The sequence below is a fragment of the Dama dama genome, chromosome 23 (assembly GCF_033118175.1).
Source record: "Dama dama isolate Ldn47 chromosome 23, ASM3311817v1, whole genome shotgun sequence".
NCBI classification, from domain to species: Eukaryota; Metazoa; Chordata; class Mammalia; order Artiodactyla; family Cervidae; genus Dama; species Dama dama.
The window spans coordinates 21104266-21128541 of record NC_083703.1 but is presented as its reverse complement, the minus strand read 5'-3'; the positions used below and the strand labels follow the sequence as shown (position 1 = coordinate 21128541).

At 42.8% G+C, this 24276-nt stretch overlaps 1 long non-coding RNA gene across 4 annotated transcripts in view; it reads left to right on the top strand.

The window, feature by feature from the left end:
- Positions 1 to 24276, top strand: part of LOC133044640 (uncharacterized) — a 112215-nt gene that overhangs the window by 6559 nt on the left and 81380 nt on the right. For 2 of the 4 annotated variants that reach the window (XR_009690006.1, XR_009690008.1), the window contains exon 1: positions 6921 to 7126. This is a non-coding gene — a long non-coding RNA (uncharacterized LOC133044640). Of the gene's footprint in view, positions 1 to 6920; positions 7127 to 21197; positions 21383 to 24276 lie in introns of those variants that run through there. The other 2 variants (XR_009690005.1, XR_009690007.1) reach the window with 2 other exon arrangements.

The window sequence follows — 24276 nt, the reverse complement described above, 5'->3', positions numbered from 1 at the left end:
TAAGTCTAATCAGTAGACTCAACAATGGGTGTGTTGGATCTATGCCCAACCTTTGCCTTAATTTAAGACTTTTTTTTTTGCCTGTGAGAACTGAGAGCTTCAATTTTCAACCCTAAAAGTTCTGGAATTTCTGAACATTGGCAGCTCTGCTGGACTCATCCTGGCTGTGCTTCATGTGTCCTTTCATCCCAAAACCAGACTGAAGAAGTAGCCACCACATGAGACTTGATGGTTTCAGAGTGCGGGCAGAACATAAGGGCTGATGGGAATACCCAGCACTTCTAAAAACCTCTGCTCAGGTGAGGCTGATGGCTCCTCTGCTTCTGGACCATCTTGGCCAGTTGAGTGGCCAAGCTCCAGTCAGCAGGATGAGGAGGTCTACAGGGAGAACTGGAAGAACAGGGAAGGAAATGGAAGTTGTGAGCCAATGATACAAGCTCCATGCCTCATGAGGTCGGAATGTTGCAACTCTCTCCATAGAGAAGGACACTGAGGTACAGACAGGCTGAGTGCCTTGTGCAAGGTCCCAGGGCTCCTGAGTGGAAGAGCCAAGATGTGATCCTAAGGGGGTCTGGCTTCGGGAGGCTGAATCATTCTCCAGATGCCTCCTCTGGGAGCTCTCATTTTTGTGAACTACCTGTACCATCTTGTCTAAATTGTCAGCAGGCTTTAATAAAAACAATTTTAGGAGATGACTCAAATATGGCAGTAATAAAACTTTGTAAAATGGTGTTATGGATTTCCTCCAGAAATAATTCATTAAATTGATGCCAGTTGTAACTTGTGAGATCATAAAGCTCAATGCAGGGGTATTGAAAACATGAAGGTAATCCAGACACAGTGTGTTCAATAAGCCCTCAGCCTCCTCTCTGAATTGCTTTGCTACACATTCACTCAGAACCAAAGAATATAAAAACTCAAGGTATCAGATTATGAAAAGAGTTTAAATTCATGAATCTTATACACAGAGGAGGAAATCTTTTAGGACGAATCCTAAAAGATTTGTCATCTTCAACCTGAGTGTCTGGATTCAGTGGGAATCCAGCCCTTGTTAAACAACATGGGCAGGACAACAGTGATTAAAGCCACATGTTACAAGCCTGTCACAGGCAGGGCTTAGAATTCCAAATATGGCCTCCTCATCATCCTTGACCCTTCATCCTTTTACCACTCCCTTTTCTTCAGAACTGGCTCAGGTTTGTCTGGTAAAAGAATTTTCTATAAATTGTATTTAGTCTTATCTCCTGAGAGGTGTGGAGCTCTGAACTATTAGAGGGTGCAGCTCCCAAACACTCCCTAAAGAAATAACTATAAACAGATGAAATCAAATTAAAATGAAGTCAATTGTGGCCTTGAGGCAAGAGTCATAAAACACAAGCAACACCATGAATGACACGTATGGGATGGCAGAAGTGAGGGGAGAGGGGATTGGGTTTTATGGAGCTGATTCTGTGCTGGGCTTTGTGGAGATGGACAACCAGGGCTGGAAGGATGAGGGAAGCTGCATACACATACTGTCAATGAGTGAGACTCAGAGAGAATCTGGTGCAATGGCCATGCTGGGGAAGTCCTTGTGGAGAAAAGCAAGTGGGTGCCATTAGTACTTGTCCACACACTGGGCTGGTCCATCTGTGCAAGTAGCTACTTTTGCCCTGAGAACATCCTCACTCATTGAATCGGTAGAATCAGTAGAACCACTAATCAATGATCTTTGATGCTCAGTAGCTTAACGGCATAGAATGCTTACATTTCAAACAAGCCAATTGGGAATGTGGTAGATAACCTTCCATGCGGTGATTCTGGGACCCATGATCCTTCCATCTAGTGAGCCTGCCATCTTTTTAGTCTCAGAGTTCTCCACTTGAGGTTTCTAAGAGTAATGTCTATTGGATTTGCCCACGTTTCATCAGCCAGGATGGTCACGGGGTTCTAGCTAATTGTATGGGAGCTGTGAAGTGTAGTTTTCCTGGGCACCTAAGGGGAAAATGAAAGGGTTTAAAGAACATGTCACCAGACCTGTAGAGGTAAAACCCCTATAGGTAAGAATCAAGTGATGTCTACATCCATGAAGAAAAACCCCTCTGATAATTCAAGGGGTTCTCTATTCTTCACCAAAAGAAGTTCAGAGTCCTTGGCACCTGGCAGGGAGCCCTTAACAGGGGAGCACTAGCCTTCCTTTCTAGGTTCACGTCTTACTTCTCCCTGTCCAGCCCCCACCTCCCTACCCCATGTACTTCACACTCGCCAGAGCAGACTGCTGGCTATTCTTTGAAAGTGCCACATATCTTCACACCTTTGGGTCTTTGCAAATGTTGTTTCCTGTCTGAAACACCCACTCCTCCACCACAAGAGACAGCCTAGACACCTCTTCTCTCTGGGCCCTTCTTTGGTCTCCCTCCCCTAGGCCAAATTAATTGCCACATTCCACGTGCTCCCACAACTTCCTGTATCATATTTTATTATAACTTACAACACTGCATCACACGCAGGTGTTGTTGTTCAGTCGCTAAGTCGTGTCCGACTCTTTGCGATCCCATGGACTGCAGCGCCCCGGGCTCCTCTGTCCTTCACTATTTCCCAGAGTTTGCTCAAATTCATGTCCATTGAGTCAATGACGCCATCCAACCATCTCATCCTCTGCTACCACCTTCTCCTTTTGCCCTCAATCTTTCCCAGCATCAGGGTCTTTTCCAATGAGTTGGCTCTTCGCATCAGGTGGCCAAAGTACTGGAGCTTCAGCTTCAGCAACAGTCCCTCCAATGAATATTCAGGGTTGATTTCCTTAAGGATTGACTGGTTTGATCTCCTTGCAGTCCAAGGGACTCTCAAGAGTCTTTTCCGGCACCAAATATTTCCCCCCATTTTACAGTAGGTCTGTGGTCTCTCCCCCTGAACTGTCCAATGTGGGCAAAGAAACCTGTGTGAGAGGTACCCCTGGGAGTCCTGCAGGATACTGGTATCTAACTGAAGAGGTTCTTATGGACTATGTCAAGAATCAAACAGAAATTTGGGATACAGTAAAGAGACTGAGTTTTATTTTAAGAAAAGTTGTAAGCTTTTTAGAAATGTATCCTAGATGCGTTGTTCATCCCTGGGGAAAGAGAAAAGCTAAAAGAAAGCATGGGTAATACATTTCAGAGACCAAGATAATCATAATATTGTGTTCTTTGAAGCCACAGTGCTGGTTCAGGCACATGGTTTAGTTGCTAAGTCATGTCCAACTCTTGCAATGCCATGGACTGTAGCCCACTGGGCTCCTCTGTCCATGAGCTTCTCCAGGCAAGAATACTGGAGTGGGCTGCCATTTCCTTCTCCAGGTTCAGGTACATGGAAGAGGATAAAACCACGCCCAGTGAGAGTCTCTGATAAAAATGCAGTCGTGACACAGTTGCATGGAGGAAACCTAAAGTTTTTGGAGAAGTGCAAAGAAACTCGCTTATACTAACATTTCATTGCTTGGTCCTGATAAGGGGAGCCCTTCCATGCAGTACGTGTGAAGCTCAGAGCTGAGCCCTGCTGAGGGTACTTTGAATCCCTCTATCCTCATAAATGAGCTTGAACTTCCACCTTAACAAACTCAACACAGACAGCTACCCTTCAAAAGGAACTTCTCCATGACCAGAATGGGTTGCGAGATGAAGAGGCATTTATGACTCTAGGCTTAGAAACTTTCAAGGTGAGATGAGTTTGCCTCTTATTCACGGTTTTTATGTCCTGTGCTTCTCATTTCATGTGCTGGTGTCCACACAAGCTTACAGCCTCTCTCCTTCTCCCTCTGCTGGCTCCGATTCCCCCTGCCTCAGGCCAGACTTTCTAAGACAAACTTTCCTAGCTGTCAATGCCCTGCTTATTGCTCCCAGTCCTGTTAAAAATAGATGCTGTTCTGCTGCTTCAATCCTCAAAGAATAAGAGATGAGGTCATTTTCTGCTCGGAGAGTAGATCCAGGCTAAGTGATTGGCACCAGTGCATTCAATTGCCAAGGAAACAGGTGTTCAAATGACTTCTCCATCCTATTAAATATCCTTTTCATACATTGATCCAGAGAAATGTTTTCATTCTCATGACTGAATAGGCAGCCCTGTAATTTATCAGTTACATCCATTTCCCACCCCCACCCCCCCAGCAACAGTTTCTCTTCAGTTTTTGCCAAGATTGTCTATTGTCTCCCTAAGTTTCTGTCCAAGTTGAGTGATAGAAGGGTGATCTTATGGAATTAAACAGTGAACAGCAACAAGCACATAATTTAACAGGACTTGGAGGCATGGCTAATGGGGTTCCTTCTAACTGATTTTCCTGTGTTTTCTGACAATGGCTTAAAGGCTTAAAGTTACTAAAACTTAAAGTTTCAGAAATGACTCCTCAGTGAAACTGGGGCCAAGGCAAGGGGATGTAGAGAAAGAAAGAGAATTTAAAAATGAAAGTACAGAACACTAGAAATAAGGAATGTATCAACTAAATTTCTTTCAAAGTCTTTTAAAAAGTCTTTCAGTAATCGTGTAGCATATTAAACACAAGAGGTGTGGAAACCACAAAATGTGTTTACACCTGAGCAGCCGAGTTCTTCACAAATACCCCAATTCAACACCAGGATCAGGAAGGCAGCTTCAGTTTTCAGCCCCTAAACTGAGCAAATGATTACAGCAGTTCGGAGTGTCAAGTGAGGCAGATTTTTAGAGATTTGGGGGGTCCTAATTCCAACTTGAACTTTGAGCCTTTTTCCCTGACTCTGAACAAATGACTTTATTTCTTGAGAGCTTGGTTTCTTCATCTGCACATTGAGAAAACTGAGTTAGATGATTTCCAAGGTAATTTCTGGTTCTAATGTTCTGTGCATGCCATTTTCTAATGGGTATATTGTATCATCTGGAAATTCCATAGTGCTCCTGCCCCTGACTTACATCAAAAACAAAACAAACAAACAAAAGAATGGCAACAACGGTGAAATTAATTCCTTTTTGATCTGTCTTAGTATTTTCAGTTCTGAAAGAGTCTTTGTGAAGCTATGTGTATATGCATCTGTCTGGGGTATGTGTTTGTAGGATGTTATATTCAGATTTGAAAGCCTTAAAGTAACCAGGTCAAGCCACCATGTTTAGCAGACTAAAACCCAGGGTACCAGCCACAGAAAAACATAGCGCTTTGCTTTCTCTCTTTTACTTTTTATTTTCTTCAAGCTACCCCTCCCCTTCTCTTATTTCTCTTTCAGAATTGGGGAGGAGTCCTGCGTAACAGGCCTCTAGCACCGAGGATCCACTGATGCCTGTAAGGCTGGCCTTGGCCTTCCTGGGATGGTTAGAGGTAGTTAACAGCTCCAGACTGGAGATGAGGCTTACCTGTACGAGGGGCATCTAATGATCGTACCAAAACAGCGAAGGAGAGCTGGAATTCTCAGGCCAGTGGACGTTTTAAAACTTCAGAAGTATCCTTAGCAAGATTCTTTAATGCAGCCTCCGCACTGCAGGGGTTTGGAAGTCTTCTGATGTTAGCATCTAAAATGAAAAAAAAAAAAAAATCAGTTTTCCTTTGAACAGATGCTTTGGCAAAGTTTAGTCTTCCTCAACCTGGTTATTTGAACCTAGATGTGCTATAAATTGCCCTACACGCATGTTTCAAATAACAGATGTTATTTTCCTTTAGGCTTACTTTTATTAAAAAAAAAAGAGATAAATAATTTAAAACATTCAAAACAGGAATTAAAAAAAACAAAATTGCCTGTACAGATTCAGTTTAATGCCCCAAATTATTTATTTATATTCTAGAATAAAATAGTTGGTCCACTGACCTTTAGTTGATTTTTTTTGGTGGGGGAGGGGCATGCCTGTGGTTTGTGGAATCCTAGTTCCCAGACCAGGGATTGAACCCGTGCCCCCTGCAATGGAAGCCAGCCTAACCACTGGACTGCCAGGGAATTCCCTTCAGCTTATTTTTCTGTGTGTATCCAGCAGGGTGCTGCTAAGAACTATGACACTTGTCCAAAGCACATGCTGGTGCTGGAAATTAGAGCTGGCTGGGGACCTGACTCATTAGGAGTCTACTTGCTTGAGGTATTGAGGGCTCCTGGAAGCAAACCCAGCCTCAGGAAAGAGACAACCAGCTCCACAGACTTAATCCAGTAACAAAGCCTTACTTACCAGTTGGAATAGGGAATTCTGCATCTGTCACTGTTTTTTTCTTGGCCGCTTTCCCATAAATTCATATCCCATGACAAATGTTTCCCTAAATAAAGACTGTTTTCCTAAAAGCTCTCCTGAGATATTGGGGCACAGGGAATAGGACTTGGGGGTCCCAGTGCAATGAGAGGATGGTCAGTGGACATGACAACCTCCAGGGAGGGCAGACGTGATGGGGAGGAGGGGGTGATAGTGCCCACAGCAGCGGCAGCGAGGTCTGTGGAAATGCTTTGTGGAGGCATCGTGGGAACTCACAGAGGAGGATGAGGCACAGGGGTGCTCAGCAGAGGGAGATATTAATGAACCCTGTAGGCACACCTGGGCCTCAGGAATATCTGGCGAGAGCGGACACGAGTAGGGGAGCAGATGAGGCTAAGAGGCAGCAAAAAGTTAGTGACGAGAGGATGAGATTTTAGTTTGCCCTCCTGCAGCTTATTCCCAATAATTACTGGATTATTTCCCAATAATCTATTGGGAAAGACAAGATGGTCAAACCCGAGAAACTAGGAAATGATAAGAAGAAGATGTGATCAAGCACCACTGTGTTATTAGAGTCTGTGTGCCTTCCTCACAGTGGATTCTGACATGGCCTTAAAGAGTGAGTGGGAAGTGAGCAGGTATAGAGCCTTTGAGAAGTGCTGAGAACTGCAGGCGGCTAACAAAGTCTTCTTACAAGTGCGTGGGGCCCTTGTCGTGTGCCTAGAGCACGCTATAAATTGCCTGCGCTGTGTGGTTAATCCTCACAATGAGTAAGGAAGGTGTTATTCCGCAGAGCTGAGAAAGGCAGGCTCAGCTAGGTTAAGTGAAGGGCCCAAGTTCACAGTTGGTGAGCGGAGGGCTGAGTCAAGGGAGATCACAGGCCGTCTGTTCCCGAAGGACTGCAGGAGTGGGAAAGTGGTGTTGCAGGGAGGAAGACTTGAGTGCCAACCCACGGGGTTTGCGTGCACGTCTGCAGGTAAGTGGAGCTCAGTGGCACTGTTTGTGGAGAAGACAACCACAATATTCATTGTGGGTGCGCTAATTAACCAGGAAGAAAGATGGGAAGAGCAGAGACGTAAAGGCGGTGCGGTCTGCCAGCAGGGGCAGTTAGCAGTCCGAGCCTTATGAAATCAAGGAGGATGGAGAACTGAACACCATTTGAGAGGAAGAAACTGCAGGCCTCTGTGGCTTGCTCTTAATGAGGACCAGGAAGCCTACCGGGACGTGGGAGGCCCTCCTAGGAAATGCTGCCTCCCATTCGGTGGGCCAGGTTCTGGCAAAGCTGGGCCAGGGGCCAAGACTCCCCACCCTCATCAAATTGGAATTGAAATCCAGGCTCAGAAACAGATTGTGGGGATGGGCTCAGAGTGGGCATGGGGCAGGATCAGAAAGGCGGTGGTTAAGGTCTCTCTGGGACCCTAGAAACCTTAATGAGTCCAATCAAGGGTGTGGGCAAAACAGGAGATTCTGTGGGCCAGAACCTGGGTGCCAAAAGCTGCAGGAAGGCTCACAGAAGTGAGATGAGGTCAGGAATTTCATTTGTCTTTCCTCCAAGCAAGGACACCAAGGGACACATTTGGCAACTAGCCTCTTAGGGTCACGGCTGTAACTTAGCTATGTGTTAGAGCAGTCTCAGTCTTTGAAAGTGGTCAGACTCTGTCTTAAATGCCTAATATCCCGCAGCTGGAATAGCCAGTAAGTTATAATGCCCTGATTCTCATCCTTGATTAGTGTGTGTGTGTGTGTGTGTGTGTGTGTGTGTGTGTGTTCGTAAAATTGTCTAATGTTAAAATGTATCATTAATTTATTTTCCAGTGTCTAGGTTAGAATATAACTATGTGATATATATCAAATGAATTTCATGGCTACAGTCCAAATGTAACAAATGAATCATTTAAAACTATTCACATATTGGTGATGCCAAATTTTTCATTTTCTCCCATTTTATAAATGCATCATATCTCGGCTCGAAATCAATCTATTAACCTTGAAAACATTTTGAGCTGGAATGAAGGTTAGCCGTGAACTTTGCGACCTCCCACATGATATTAGTCATATTTAGCAATTATTATTGGCTTTGAATAATGAGGAGTCAGTTGAGACAGGAATAGTAACGTGGTGGTTACCAATAAACCACACTTCAGAGGCCACAGGGAAAATGAAAGGCAAGCAGAATCAGGCTTTTTAAACCTCAGGCTTGTCTGCCACAACGCTCCTACCTTTTAAAAACAAAATTGAACATCTTAGCAGCTATTCTGATGAATTACACATAAAATACTCTAGTTAAATCTTTGTTAGGAGATAAGGAATTCTGTTCAGCGGATTTGAGGGCAACTGAAGATTTAAAAAAATGATGTGTCTGCCCTCTAAACCTCCACAGAGATGAGTCTGATGAATTTCCCAGGTGCCAGGACTGGGGGCTGTAATAAAACGGGAGGAACAATGCAGGCAGAAGCTAAGCAGTGTTATTTTTTAAATTAAAGTCCAAATAAATGTCTCAACTAAAAATGCCTTGGGAATACATAAATATGTTATCCTCTGGATGAATTTTATATTATATTATATTGATTTTAACACAATATAAAATATAACAGAGATACTTTTGGGTTCACAACATGAAAGAACAGTTAATGATTTGCCCATATGGGACATATGAAAATACTTTCCTTAAATTCTTCTGCCATGTTTTATGGATAATCTACTTCCACACTACTAGCGGTATGAAAGCTTGGTGCCATCAGTGGAACATTTTTCATCTCAATTATTTGCTAGACGTAAGATTAAGTGGTGCCATATTTACTGGAAAAGAGCCTAACTTCATGGAATTTGAAAGTAAACTGTAGTTGTCTCATTTTATTAATTTGGAAGTATTTCACAAAGGAGTTCCCTCTCTTGGACCGAATTTCCTCGTCTATAACAAGACGAGCCTGTACCTTCTTTACAGTCCTTGCTTCTGGTGTTCAGTGGTTCTTATTCTTTCCTAATTAGAATCTAATTATTGCTGTAGAACCATAGATATCAGCTGAACATCGGTCTTTCTCTGAATAATCATATTTTATCTGCAGTCCTTAAAATGTGTATAATTGTGCAACATTACTCACAGAAGAAAGGAAACATTAGATTTACCTCTAGTGCCATAGGCCAAAAGTCAACTATATACTTCCAGATTGAATTGGGTTTTTAAGAAGCTGATTTCCTAGTATCTTAGCTTATGTTATTTTCAAGGAGAAATATATCAATTTACATTAATTTAAGAACTAATATAAAAAGAGAGTCAAGCCACAACTTTAAGCTGTAAAATCGGGAAACTGGGGACTGGAGATGAATCACCTCTGGCAGAACAATGGATAATGGAAAATTACTTTCAGTAAATATGCTCAATGACTTTTCCAGAGAAAGAAAGAAATTAACAAAGACCTACTGACCCTCAAAGTTCTTCCAAGTGACCTAGAATCATGAGAATTTACCCCATTGAGCTAAGAGAGTTTCCAATTATATTGGGAACCAGAAATTTTGCAACCAGTTGCTTGCAAGTTGTTCCCCTTTCTTGTCTTTTGATTTTTCTAACTCCTACATTGTGTCAGCTGAAAAACATTCTGAGTCGCTATTGCAAAAGGAATGGGTGGGCCCATGTGATACAGTTTCCACGTATCCCACTGAGCATTTACTACATCCCTAGGTTCATTTTAGGTGAATTTCTCTTGAACTAAAAATCCCCAGCCCAGTGAAACTCCTCATAAAATGGAAAGAGTCTTCATTGCCAGAAAAGATCCAAATAGAGATCTTTGGAGGAGATTTCAGGAATAAGTAATGGAACTAAGCTATTGAAGCCACAAAACACATTGATTTCCTCCCTAGGAAAAGGATCCAGAGTCAAAGGCAACTGTAAGAAGTTGCACATATCTTTGAGTGTTATTGTGAAAGAGGACTGATTAAGCCTGGGGGAGCTGACTCACTGGAAAAGATCCTGGTGCTGGGAAAGATTGAGGGCAGGAGGAGAAGGGGGTAACAGAGGATGAGATGGTTGGATGGCATCATCGACTTCAATGGACATGAGTTTGAGCAAGTTCCTGGAGGAGAAGGACAGGGAAGCCTGGTGTGCTGCAGTCCATGGGGTCACAAAGAGTCAGACAGGACTGAACGACTGAACGACAACAACGCCAGTGGAGGACTTGAACTGACATGGTTTTATCTCCACAATTCTGAGACAGCAATAGGGGATTAACTCTCGGTTTAGTTGCTCAGTTGTGTCTGACTCTTTGCGACCCCATGGACTGCAGCACATCAGGCCTCCCTGTCCATCACCAACTCCCTGAGCTTGCTCAAACCCATGTCCATCGAGTCTGTGATGCCATCCAGCCATCTCATCCTCTGTCGTCCCCTTCTCCTCTCGCCTTCAATCTTTCCCAGCATCAGGGTCTTTTCCAATGAGTCAACTCTTCTCATGAGGTGGCCAAAGTATTGGAGTTTCAGCTTCAGCATCAGTTCTTTCAATGAATATTCAGGACTGATTCCCTGGTTTGATCTCCTTGCAGGCCAAGGGACTCTCGAGAATCTTCTCCAACACTACAGTTCAAAAGCATCAATTCTTTGGTGCTAAGCTTTCTTTCTTTTTTGCCTTGAGAACCTCATGAACAGTATGAAAAGGATTAAGTCTATTTAACTACAAACTTGAAGTTAGCATTTTACCAGGAACATGTTTATAAAGAAGTATTAGAATTTACTTTTCTTCCTCCTTTGTGGCAAGTAACAATATACATGTTTTGTTTAACCTCTTCAGTTGTTTGGAAATGTTTTGGTTTAACTAGGGAGTACTTTATTAATGGCAGTTCATCTTACAGCTTTCTTCATGACTTGCCCTAAGAACAAAATTAAACTTCCTGAATTTGATTTCTCTAAAATATATCCACCAAACACAATTGCCCTTTCTGTCAAATAAGCCCTTACTGGTGTGTAAGTTTGAAGTGATTTTTTTCCCTCTCTCATTATGGTTGTTCCAAGACTCTTGACATTCTCTAAATCATCTTTCGCTCAGTACAAGAGGTCCATGAGGAAGTCAAGATCGATGGCAGACTTCATCTCTCTTGAATTTTAATGCAAATGTCGTTCCCCTAATCAAACAAAGGTTAAAAAAGGAAATCAAATTAGCTTATTACAAAAGCCAGCATAACTGAACTGACAAGAGAAATGCTTTCTGCATGAAAAGCCCTTAATCAATACCTTAAATAAGAATGTCACTGGAAAGAAGGGTTCATATGTGGTCAGTCATAATCTGCAAATCAATACAGTCTTTTTAATAAATATTTGACCACAACAGCTCAATAGGCATTACCTATAAGAGTTCCTTTCTTTACACCAAAATGAAACAAAAGTACAGCATAAATGTAATGTTCAGGACATAACCTAAACTGTGAGAGAATTCAAGGTTAGGGCTATTTCACCCTTTAATCATTGCATATTAAGCATGGAAGAGATTCTCCTCAGAGCCTTGTCTGGGATTCTAGTCCCCTATGTAATTTAGCTGTTCAAAAGTAAAATGATGTCAGAATATAGATTACTTATTAGAGCTAGGTGCAAGTTTCCTAGTCTAGGCTTAGTTTGGCTATCTGAAACTAATCAAACATTATACATGCAATATAACTTCAAATTTTTTAACTCAAATCTATAAAAATACAGTCATGTGGCAGATAACATTTTATAAGTCAGTATATTTTCATTATATTCAATCAAAACTGTAATCAGCTAATATCCAATAAGCACTTTCTGCATTTGGTAGCACCATTTGTGCTAAGTGATAAGTCGTTAGCACTGCTACTGATGTAACCTGGAATCTTCCTCTTATTGGATGTGTGACCTTAGGTATGATCACTTAATTTTTCATGCTAGAAAGTATGAATATGAATGGTGTGTACTTCAAAGGCCATTTTGGAGATTTAAAGCCATAATGTAGGTAAAGATGCTAACATAGGATGTGGCCCATTGTAAATGATGATACACGCTAACTCTTATTATTAACTATTATTGAATTGTGATGATAGGCAAATAAAGAAATACAATTTAACACACAATTTAACACATATTGAACAGCTCAATATGCCTCAGTAGAATTAAATAAAATTTACCTCTATGACAAACCTAGACAGCATATTAAAAAGCAGAGACATTACCTTGCCAACAAAGGTCCGTCTAGTCAAAGCTATGGTTTTTCCAGTAGTCATGTATGGATGTGAGAGTTGAACCATAAAGAAAGCTGAGTAACTGATGTTTTTGAAATGTGGTATTGGAGAAGACTCTTGAGAGTTCCTTGGACTGCAAGGAGATCAAGCCAGTCAATCCTTAAGGAAATCAACTCTGAATATTCATTGGAAGGACTGATGCTGCAGCTGAAACTCCGATACGTTGGCTTCCTTATGGGAAGAACTGACTCTTTGGAAAAGACCCTGATGCTGGGAAAGATTGAAGGCAGGAGGAGAAGAGGACAACAGAGGATGAGATGGTTGGATGGCATCACTGACTCGATGGACATGAGTTTGAGAAAGCTCCAGGAGATGGTGAAGGACAGGGAAGCCTGGTGTGCTGCAGTTCATGGGGTCGCAAAGAGTCAGAGACAACTGAGCAACTGAACAACAACCTTGGAAAAACCTATCAGGTCACTGGAAATATTCAACTACAGTCTATAATTTTACCATATTCCTTTGATTTGCTTTCTTTCTCTTTTGCCATCAAATGAGACAGTGGAAAATATTTTTTTTCAATTTTCCTTCAGTTCAGTTCAGTCGGTCAGTCATGTCTGACTCTTTGCAACCCCATGGACTGCAGCATGCCAGGATTCCCTGTCCATCACCAACTCCCAGAGCCTACTCAAACTCATGTCCATTGCGTCGCTGATGCCATCCAACCATCTCATCCTCTGTCATCCCTTTCTCCTCCCGCCTTCAATCTTTCCCAGCAGCAGGGTCTTTTCCAGTGAGTAGGTTCTTCGCATCAGGTGGCCAAAGTATTAGAGTTTCAGCTTCAGCATCAGTCCTTCCAATGAACACCCAGGACTGATTTCCTTTAGGATGGACTGGTTGGATCTCCTTGCAGGCCAAGGGACTCTCAAGAGTCTTCTCCAACACCACAGTTCAAAAGCATCAATTCTTTGGTGCTCAGCTTTCTTTATAGTCCAACTCTCACATCCATACATGACTACTGGAAAAACCATAGCTTTGACTAGATGGACCTTTGTTGGTAAAGTAATGTCTCTGCTTTTTAATATACTGTCTAGGTTGGTCATAGTTTTCTTCCAAGGAGCAAGCATCTTTTAATTTCATGGCTGCAGTCACCATCTGCAGTGATTTTGGAGCCCCCCAACATAAAGTTTGTCACTGTTTCCATTGTTTCCCCATCCATCTATTTGCCATGAAGTGATAGGACCAGATGCCATGATCTTAGTTTTCTGAAAGTTTAGTTTTAGGCCAACTTTTTCACTCTCCTCTTTAACTTTCATCAAGAGGTTCTTTAGTTCTTCTTTGCTTTCTGCCATAAGGGTGGTGTCATCTACATATCTGAGGTTATTGATATTTCTCCCAGCAATCTTGATTCCAGCTTGTGCTTCCTCCAACCCAGCATTTCACATGATGTACTCTGAATGTAAGTTAAATAAGCAGGGTGACAATATATAGCCCTGATGTACTCCTTTCCCAATTTGGAACCAGTCTGTTGTTCCATGTCCAGTTCAAACTGTTGCTTCCTGACCTGCATACAGGTTTCTCAAGAGGCAGGTCAGGCGGTCTGGTATTTCCATCTCTTTCAGAATTTTCCACAGCTTGTTGTGATCCACACAGTCAAAGTATTTGGCATAGTCAAAAAAGCAAAAGTAGATGTTTTTCTAGAGCCTCTTGCTTTTTTGATGATCAAATGGATATTGGCAATTTGATCTCTGGTTCCTCTGCCTTTTCTAAATCCAGCTTGAACATCTGGAAGCTCATGGTTCACGTACTGTTGAAGCCTGGCTTGGAGAATTTTGAGCATTACTTTGCTATCATGTGAGTTGAGTGCAAGTGTGTGGTAGTTAGGACATTATTTGGCATTGCCTTTCCTTGGGATTGGCATGAAAACTGAACTTTTCCAGTCCTGTGGCCACTGCTGAGTTTTCCATATTTGCTGGCATATTGAGTGCAGCACTCTCATAGCATCATCTTTTAGGATTTGAAATAGCTCAACTGGAATTCCATCACCTCCACTAGCTTTGTTCATAGTGATGCTTCCTAAGGCCCACTTGACTTTGCATTCCAAGATGTCTGGCTCTAGGTGAGTGATCACACCACTGTGGTTATCTGGGTCATGAAGATATTTTTTTGTAATAGTTCTTTTGTGTATTCTTGCCACCTCTTCTTAATATCTTCTGCTTCTGTTAAGTCCATACCATTTTTGTCCTTTATTGTGCCCATCTTTGCATGAAATGTTCCCTTGGTATCTCTAATTTTGTTTAAGAGATCTCTAGTCTTTCCCATTCTATTGTTTTCCTCTATTTCTTTGCATTGATCACTGAGGAAAGCTTTCTTATCTCTCCTTACAATTCTTTTGAGCTCTGCATTCAAATGGGTGTATCTTTTCTTTTCTCCTTTGCCTTTAGCTTCTCTTCTTTTCACAGATATCTGTAAGGGCTCCTAAGACAACCATTTTGCCTTTTTGCATTTCTTTTTCTTGGGGATGGTCTTGATCACTGCCTCCTGTACAATGTCACAAACCTCTCCATAGTTCTTCAGGCACTCTGTCTATCAGATATAATCCCTTGAATATATTTGTCACTTCTACTGTATAATCGTAAGGGATTTGATTTAGGTCATACCTGAATTGTCGAGTGGTTTTCCCTACTTTCTTCAATTTAAGTCTGAATGTTGCAATAAGGAGTTCATAATCTGAGCCAAGTCAGCTCCTGGGCTTGTTTTTGCTGACTGTATAGAGCCTCTCCATCTTTGGCTGTAAAGAATATAATCAATATGATTTTGGTTTTCACTATCTGATGATGTCCATGTGTAGAGTCTTTTCTTGTGTTGTTGGAAGAGGGTGTTTGCTATGACCAGTGCGTTCTCTTGGCAAAACTCTGTTACCCTTTGACTTGCTTCATTTTGTATTTCACTCTTCTCCAGTAGCATTTTGGGCACCTACCAACCTGGGGAGTTCATCTTTCAGTGTAATACTTTTTGCCTTTGCATACTGTTCATGGGGTTCTCAAGGCAAGAATACTGAAGTGGTTTGCAATTCCCTTCTCCAGGGGACCACGTTTTGTCAGAACTCTTTGCCATAACCTGTTGTTCTTGGGTGGCCCTACTTGGCATAGCTCATATTTTCATTGAGCTAGACAAGGTGTGGTCCATGTGATCAATTTGGTTATTTTTCTGTGACTGTGGTTTTCATTCTGTCTGCTCTCTGATGGATAGGGATAAGAGGCTTATGGAAGCTTCCTGATGGGAGAGACTGACGGGGAAACTGGTTCTTGTTCTGATGGGCAGGGCCATGTTCAATAAATCTTTAATCCAATTTTCTATTGATGGGCAGGGCTGTGTTCCCTCCCTGTTGCTTGACCCAAGGCCAAACTATGGTAGAGGGAGTGAAGATAATGGCGACTTCCTTCAAAAGGTCCCACGCACGCTCTGCTGCACTCAGTGCCCCCAACCCCGCAGCAGGCCACCGCTGACACACGCCTGTGCCAGAGACTCCTGGACACTCATGGGCATGTCTGGGTTGGTTTCTTGTGGGGTCACTGCTCCTTTCTCCTGGGTCCTGGTGTGCACAAGGTTTTGTTTATGCCCTCCAAGAGTCTGTTTTCCCAGTCCTGTATAAGTTCTGCTGGTTCTATGGTGGGATTAATGGCGACCACTTCCAAGAGGGCTTATGTCATACCCAGATCTGCTGCACCCAGAGCCCCTGTCCCTGCGGCAGGCCACTGCCCCCGTACTTCCACAGGAGACACTCAGACACAGTTCTGGCTCAGTCTCCGTGGGTGGGGCATGCATTTTGTGCCCTTCCCAGATCTGAGCAGCTCAGCTGACCAGGTGCTTGGCAAGTGTACTGTCCTAGGTGGGCCATGCATCTTAATCACCTCCCCAGTCCTGGCCACTCAGTTTTACAGGTGCCCCATGAGAGCACTGTCTTAGGTGTACCGTGTGTATCCTCTGGAGAGCTGACCTCAGGCTGTGACCCTCCTGGTGGATGTCAACCATTCAGGATCTCAGGAAGACATGGTTAGCAGCTGGGAGCCTGCTCACAGTTTGGTTGAAGATGCCCGAATCTCTGGGGCTGAGATTGCAGCAGCTCCTTGCCTTCTGTCTCTGGCTGTCGCAAGCCTGCCTCTCTGCCTCCGGGCGGGCAGGGGCCGGTATGCAGCTGGCTAGCTCTCCTTTGGTATTCACTCAATCCTTTGTTCTGTGAGCAGACCAGTCTGCATGTTAGGTTGTTAGGTTAGAGCCTTTCACGGGAAAATTCTCTTTTCTGCAGTTGTGGTTAAACATGTATTCTGTGGGTTTTTTTTTTTTTTTTTTCCAGGTTATGTTGACTTCTGAGATTCCAAAACTCCCCACAGATTCGCCTGTGAGAGGGTTTCCTACTGTGTGAAAACTCCTGCTTCATAACTCCCTCCCCAGGACAGGTCTCTGTCCCTAACTCTTTTGTCTCTCTTTCTGTCTTTTATATTTTGCTCTACCTCCTTTTGATGGAGCTTCCCTTGTGGCTCAGCTGGTAAAGAATCTGCCTGCCATGTGGGAGACCCGGGTTTGATCCCTGGGTTGGGAAGATCCCTTGGAGAAAGGAAAGGTTTCCCACTCCAGAAGTCTGGCCTGGGTCACAAAGAGTCGGACATGACTGAGTGACTTTCACTTTCATCTCCTTTCGAAGAGAATGGGCTGCCTTTCTGGGTGCCTGGTGTCCTCCACCAGTATTCAGAAGTTGTTTTGTAGAAGTTGCTCAGCATTCAAATGATCTCTTAATGAATTTGTGGGGGAGAAAGTGGTCTCCCTGTCTTATTCCTCCGCCATCTTGAACTGATAATTAGGGAAAAAAAAAAAAAACCCTCATAATGTCTTATTAGAGAAGTTCAAAAAACCAAAAAAGCCAAGTATATAAACATTGTTCCAAAGATTCTGCATATAAAGTTACTCTAAACACTGAATACATAGCCTTTCTTACTTTGTCCCTCTTTTTTGAGATATAATTTCCTTTTATTCTCTCATAGGAATTTCTTTCTTAGAGAAGTTTTACAGGGACTTCTGTGGTGATCCAGTGGCTAAGACTCTGCTCCCAATCCAGGGGGCCCAGGTTTGTTCCTTGGTCAGGAAGTCAGATCCCACATGCCACAACTAAGACCTGGTACAGCCAAATAAGTAAATATTTTTTTAAAAAGTTTTACAAAGCATTTTCCTTAAAAAACCTTGGATTTCTTAGTCTTGATATGCATGTCAATGAAGATACAAAATGCCTTTTCTCCTACACTTGAAAAAATATATGCTATTCTCTATATATGGAATCTAGAAAGATGGTACTGATGAACCTATTTATACAGGGCAGCAATGGAGACGCAGACACAGAGAACAAATTTATGGATGCTGGCAGTGGGAGGAAGGAGAGGGTGGGATGAATGGCGAAAGTAACATGGAAGCATATACACTACCACGTGTAAAATAGATAACCAATAGGAATTCTCTGTATGACTTGGGGAACTCGAAGTGTGGCTCTGTAGTAGCCCAGAGGGGTGGGATCGGGTGGGAGGTGAGAGGGAGGATGAAGAGGGAGGGGACACAGGTATACCTGAGGCTGACTCGTGCTGATGGGGGAAAAAAATATATGCTATTCTCATCTTTCTGAGATAATTTTGAAGTGGTTTCTGCATAAAGTAGGTCTTTCTCTCAGTATCAAAGGACCAGACAAAGAAAAGCCCAGGGTAAATCTACACATCGAAAACCAACCACCTGGCAAGATGAGGAGGCCTCTCACTGCTGGTGCTACTGCTCATTCATTTAATTACTCTTAGGTGACCATGTCAAACTTTCTAGACAGTATCCTCAGGAGCTAAGTGCTTTGAATGTTTGAACTATATTAGTTAATGTAAAACCAGTGTCCTTGAGTGTTAGAGATAGTGTTCCAGAGAATTATAAAATATGCTAATTAAAATACAATGTTTTTTTAATGGGACTCTTTCTTGATCTATTAAGATACCTAATTTAGGGCCATGCATACCTTGGCACTGTGACTTTTCAAATGAAGAAAAGTGATGATGGTGCAATAATTTCTAGTTTACAGAGTGCTCTATTTAATCATTTCCACATTTATTATCTGACTTAATGCTCATAGCTATCTTATGAAATAGGTATTATTTTTCACATTTTACAGAACAGGAAAATGGAGCCATGAGCATTCAAGGAGGTGTCCCAAGTTATACAGCTAGAAAATTATCAGACAAAGACTTTAACCTTGGCCCCTTAGTTTCAAATGTTTCATTCTTTCCCATTATATAACACTGGTGAAAATTTGCTAAGTTTTAAAAATATTTGACAAGACTGAACATCTCAGAGACCAAAGATAGAAATGATTGATACAATTGTGTGCTTGTGATTTTCTAGTAACACTACGTTGAATTTTCACGTACTATATGATTTTGAGGTAAAATCCTTGCTTCAAAATATTGGCATTTGAGGCCCATATAGATGTTCTATTTCTACTTTGAAACTAAAAGGATCAGAAAAATTTATAGAATCAGAAAAATGAACAGAAAAATTTGCATTGCTCAGTTACAAACTTCCTATAGTAAACTATTTTGTGAGTAATCATGATGTTCAGAACTTTAGCATTTCCAGTTGTCTTGTGAAATTAAGATGCTCTCAAGTAATGAAGGGTGACCTATTGAAACTGGCAGATTAGACATCAAGTAATTAGATTTGTTCCAGAACTTATCTATTTCTGAGAAACAATTGCAAGCTTAGTCTCATGTGGGATGAGTCCTGTTTGCTTTCTGGACTGTAATTTCGATAAGTCAAGGTCATTTCACTTAGCCTATGTTCTTTAAAACAGTAGTCCCCAGCATTTTTGGCACCAGGAAATGGTTTTGTGGAAGACAATTTTTCCATGGACTGGGGTGGTGGAAGGATGGTTTCAGGATGATTCAAAAGCATGACATTTATTATGCATTTTATTTCTATTATAGTTACATCAGCTCCACCTCTGATCATTAGGCATGCAATTCAGGAGGCTGGGGATCCCTTCTTTAAAACACATACACCTCCCAGAAGCACACTGCTTTCTTTAGCACAGGGCATAACAAATGAATTATTACTATTTAGGGTTCTTATTATGAAACGCCAGAGAGAAGAAGACAAGGGCTTCCCTGTGGCTCAGCAGTGAAAGAATCCACCTGCAACGCAAGAGACGCAGGAGACACGGGATCGATCCCTGGGTCGGGAAGATGAGGGGGAAATGACAACCCACTCCAGTATTCTTGCCTGGAGAATCCCAGGAACAGAGGAGCCTAGCAAGCTACAGTCCATGGGGCTGCAAGGAGTTGGACATAACTGAGCGACAGCATGAGCACAAGAGAGAAGGGCATTCAGAGACTCGACTGTGGAAATGAAGGCATTCTGGTGTCAAGGATAGAATTCGTGCTTCAAATATCTGGTTTCTGGACGTGATGCTGAGAGCAGAAGGAAAATGAATGAGTTGAACTCTCTCTGGCCTCTGGGCTTCCAGACAATGCAGAGGAAGTTTGCATGTGAATGGCTGAATTAGTCTAAGGCCTCCATCAATCAATCAATAAATAGCAGTCACACCCTTGTAGGTGTGCAACATCATGTTCCAGACTATGGGAGATAGATACTCATGAATAAACAAAAACTCCTACCTCAAGGGATGTATAGCCTAATGAGGACATATCAGTATTTTAGAGAGCCACCAATAATAGGCCCTTGCTGGGCAGAGTGGGTTGGGGGGGAGGTTCAGTCTTCTTCCCTTAAGTTCAACCAGCATTGAGGAATTGCTCAGCTTTGGAAGGTTCCCAGTGTCAGATGGAGCAGAGTGGCCCAGGGAAAGGGATAGAAAGTGCCAGTGATGGTCCTGGGTGATTCAGAACACACACTTTCCCCGAAGCCAGCTCCTGGTTGGCAGATGTCCATGTGGGCTTAGTCACTCAGTCATGTCCAGCCTCTTTGGGACCCCATGGATTGTGTAGCCCTGCCAGGCCATGGACTGTAGCCCCACCAGGCTCCTCTGTCCATGGAATTCTCCAGACAAGAATATTGGAGTGGGTAGCCATTCCCTTCTCCAGGGGATCTTCCCAACCCAGGAATCAAACCTAGGTCTCTTACCTCGCAGGCAATTCTTTATCATCTGAGCCACCAGGAAACTAGACCTACCATTCCTCAAGCGGGAGATTATATACCTCTACAGAATTCTTCAACGCTCTCCAGAAGCCATAGTTTGAAAATGTAGCTAGATTGTCCTTCAGACCTGGAGTAAGAGAACAAAGGTGCTTCACTGTAAAATGTAATCGACTCTTATTCCAGGTGATCCCCTGGTAAAGGACAGGAATTCCTGCCGCAGAGCCGGTGCCGGTGGTCAGCTTGTAGCTTCCTAGGTGGTAGACAGGGCTTCAAGGTCATACATGAATTTGACCTCCACCCTTCTCCTTGATTCCTTTCCCAAGAAAGCCTCATGAAGGGGTCCAGGCTGAGCTCTCTAGAGACAGGGTTTAAGGGCAATTTGAACACCTCTTTCCTGGTCTCCAGGCCCCTCTGAAGAGAGAGTCTGAAGGACCTTGAGCTTATGACACTGGTCTCCCTCTGAGTTTTGGATGGGCCCCCACGCATGGTTTGTGGGAGGCCCAATTTCCATACTCAGGCTGTTTCCTGCACTCCTGCCTGGGGAGGGAAGCAGGAATCCTCTCAGCACCACGTTTTATATAATGTGATGCATAACGAAAACACATTTTCATGGCATTGGAAAAAATGCAAAAGGTGGTTGTGCCACTTTATTCAGCAGAGAGAACTAAATATATATGTTTCTTTTTTTTTTTTTTTCAGTGAATCATTCCTGTGATCTATTTTTCTGACTGCAAAACATCAAACTGTTAAGGAATTATAAATAGCATGCGAATCAATCTGTGGCCTTGCCTCATGCAGGTTCTTTAAATCCCAGTAATGCTTTAACAGGCAAACATGCCCAGCTCACCTGCCCCGGTGAAGTGCAGTGATTCTCCTGCTGAGTGGTGAGTGATTTCTTCCCTTGTTCCAACTGGGCTCTGCGGTTCTTTTTTTTGTTTGTTTCGTTACTGATCCTACACGTCTTTCCAGTAGCTTCTGTTTATCTTGTGCATTGGATATGCCTCTGGTGATTTTCTTTCTGCCTTGTTTTGCTGGGGTGGCATCTGGAAATGTGATCAGGCAGAGGGTGAACAGCCTCACAGAAGCGTCCTGCTTTCCAGCCGAGCAAAGGTTTGCAGGATTCTCAGGGGCTTCCTCCACCAATAAAACATAGAACCAGTCTTGCCACTAAAGCACAATTCAGGATTGTATTTACAATGGAGAAATAATTTATATCTGGTGAATAAATAATATCATAGCTGGATCAGACTCCACACACTTTCTCCCTTTCATAACTTTTGTGTTAAAGGCATAATGCAGAAAAAAGCCTTGTCAAAGCAAGCACAGGAATTCCAGGTTTGCTCACTGGCTCGGCTGATGTGGGATGCCAGGTTTGGTGAGTAGGTATGGAAGTTTTCAATTCGTTCAGATTCTGCTCTTTAAAATGGGTTTGGAAACCACCTCAACCAAATGAATTGAGATGAGCACAGTGACGGACATAATCTGTGTGTAAACAAAATATCCAAGCCCAAGCTGAGTGTACCCCGTTCTTAGGTTAGGTCTATAACCCAAACAGTGCTGGCTTGGACCTCGGCGTGTGTGTGAAGAGATTTCAGCCTGTGCTGCCTGCTCTCCGTGGGTCCTTGTGCTCCTGGGCGGCACCTTCTCTGAGAGCCATGGCGCCTGTGCCTTTACTGCTTCTGGACATTGCTCTGTGTGCTGCTTCTTCATGGCCCCATCTCTGCAAGCTCTGCCAAAGCTCCAGAACTGGTCCTCCTCCACGGATTGCCCCCCAGGATGGTCGGCGCCCGGCTATCATGAGGCACAGGGAGAAAAGAGATATTCTGTCCACATCCTAGTCTAAGGTCCACTCTGGAGCCCTTGATTCCTGTCCCAGGATTTACTCTCTTTTCTCAATAACTAGCCAGAGAAATATCCACTACCCATAGAGACAGCCCATTCTTACACACAGGTGTGTAACAGCTTGATATCAGTTTCTTTTGGATTATTTATTCATTAGTGATGTCTTCCATGATAGTTGATACCAAGTCCATGCTGGGCTGTGCCAAACCCTGGCCAGGTGCTTTCCACGCACTCTCTTCTGGTGGGAAGAATGGTCTGGTAGGAAATACCGTTTCTTTCTATCTTGCGCTAAGTCTCCAACCTAGGTTTTCCACAGTTTCCAGAGCACACCGCCCTCTGAAGTTACACAGAGCTGAGACATTGCCAGAACCCTTTCCTCAATATCCCCACCCCAAAAGGCAAGAAATTCTTAATAGCCTTGGCTCAATTAATTCTAGTAATGTTTCAGTTCTTTAAGCAAATTATCTTCTCAGTATTAAAACTGCGTTCATGTCAATGGTTATGTCCAAATATTAGGAAAAATAATAGAGTATCTTCTTTTAGATCTATAAAATTAACGGAACACTTAGAGATTTTTTTACCAAACAAGGGCTAGCCTTGAAAAAGGTGAATGCACATCTTCAAACTTTTTATAGATGGAAATTCTTTGTGGCTTAGAATGGTTCTTTTTTCCAGATTCTAAACTCCAAGTTGCAAAACAGATAATACAAACTTTGATAAATCACCATGCAATGAGCTTAACAAGAGAAAATTCTTCTGTGTAGGTTGTTAAGCACCTTTTTTCCCTACTTGGGTTACTTGAGGAATATGAATGAAAAGAAAAGGAATCAGAGCCAAGGGGTTACTGTATAGCGGTGAGTTGGGAGGAAAACCTAAACATACATTGAGCACCAGTTGTGTTCAATGCTGTGCTAGATAATTTACATAAGATATTTTATTCTATTCCTCAACCATCCTGTGATTTAGTGAATATTATAGTCCTTGGTGGATGAGAATAAAATATAAGCTTGGGGAGATTTCCCTGGTGGTCCAGTGGTTAAGACTCTAAGCTTCCAGTGCAGGGAGAGTGGGTTCAAACACTGGTCAAGAAACTAAGAGCCCACTCGCCATGTGGCATGGCCAAAAATAAAAAAAATTTTTAAATGTAGGCTTGGGGATTTTAAATCTCTCATGCAAGCTCACACAACCTGTTTGTATGTGTAGAGCTTGGAATCAACAAAGTCTGTAAGATTCCAAATCTCTGCTCTCTCCATGACTATTTTAAACTTAGAGAATATGTTTATCAAGCTATGGAAGCCTGGTTGGATTCCCTTCTTCATCCCGGAGACCGTTGCATATACTTTGTTGGCCAAAACAAATGTCACCCTCTACCTTGGCCAGTTCAGACTCAAGTAATTCATTCATTTGAATTCTTAGGATGTGCCAGACACTGTAGGGATTGTAGACACAGAAGCCAGTGTTAATTGCTCAGCTGTGTCTGACTGTGCAGCCACATGCACTGTAGCCCGCCAGGCTCCTCTGTACATGGAAATCTGCAGGCAAGTATACTGGAGTTGCCAGTTCCCTTCCCTAGGGGATCTTCCCAACCCAGGAATTGAACTCGGGTCTCCTGCATCAGAGGCAGATTCTTTAGCATCTCAGCCACCAGGGAAGCCGGCATCAGTGGGAGAAGTCATTTCAGCACAAAGCATTTCTAAGTCTCCTGAAGACTAATACTACATCCCTGGCTGCCGATCCCACACCAGTCACCCTGAGAAAAGACATGGGGTTGCAGCCTTGGATCATTTGGGGGCATTAAGAGAACTGGAACATGAAGAAGACTCTCCCAGGATTATTTGCTATTTTCCACATTCTCACCATCTTTTCTGTAACTCTGTGTAATTGACTGTGGATTTTTCACTGTAGGAGGGTATTTTCAGTCAGGAGAATATAGTCA